Source organism: Penaeus monodon, chromosome 15, assembly GCF_015228065.2.
Source record: "Penaeus monodon isolate SGIC_2016 chromosome 15, NSTDA_Pmon_1, whole genome shotgun sequence".
Lineage (NCBI taxonomy): Eukaryota > Metazoa > Arthropoda > Malacostraca > Decapoda > Penaeidae > Penaeus > Penaeus monodon.
Window position 1 is genome coordinate 38,745,725 of NC_051400.1, and position 711 is coordinate 38,746,435.

The window sequence follows — 711 nt, forward strand, 5'->3', positions numbered from 1 at the left end:
GAGGATTATGGCCTTGCCCTTGTTTTTCCCCCCGTGCTAGATTCTTCATCTTTAATAAAAAAAAAAAGACGTTTCGTATATTGTTTTAAATTTTGAGTTTTTTTTTCAGATTCTTTACTCCTCCCCCCCCCCTTTTTTTTTGTTTCATTTGCGATAACGCTCGTTTAAAATGCATTTTCTTTAAAGACGCTACAGTGATATGAACTTTCATTTCTTGTCGAATATTGGCTAAAGTTATAGGGATTTAAGTATCAGACACTTAAGTAAGATAATTAAACACCCATAGCATTTTTTTTTTCTCTTTTATTTCCGTGTACTTTTACATCTATCTACGTTAGCCTCCATCCTGGTTTCCGCGCACCCCTCGCTCTTCCTTTTCATCATATCTGAATTTCTCTTTTCACTTTCTCCCCCTTTATGTCTTGTCTTCCGTGTTATCCTCTCTCTTTTCGCTTCTTTCTTCGGCCTGTCCGCCATCTCCTCTCTCTTCCTCCTTTTTTCTCGACCTCCTACCATATCCTCTATTCTTTATGATATCTCCCTTTCTCTGTTTCCCAACTTTTCCCACTTTTAATCTTCCCTTATTTCTTCTTATCACACATTCCTCTCTTAATCATGCATCCCTCTTTCTTCTTTCTATTTTCTTCCATCATGTATTTATCTCCTATCTTTCACTTACATCTTACCACACCTTAACCACGCACCCGTTTC

General features: G+C 37.4%; 1 protein-coding gene across 1 annotated transcript in view; it reads left to right on the top strand.

The window, feature by feature from the left end:
* Positions 1–711, top strand: part of LOC119582359 (nesprin-1-like) — a gene marked incomplete at its 3' end in the record, with an annotated part of 145,991 nt that overhangs the window by 88,904 nt on the left and 56,376 nt on the right.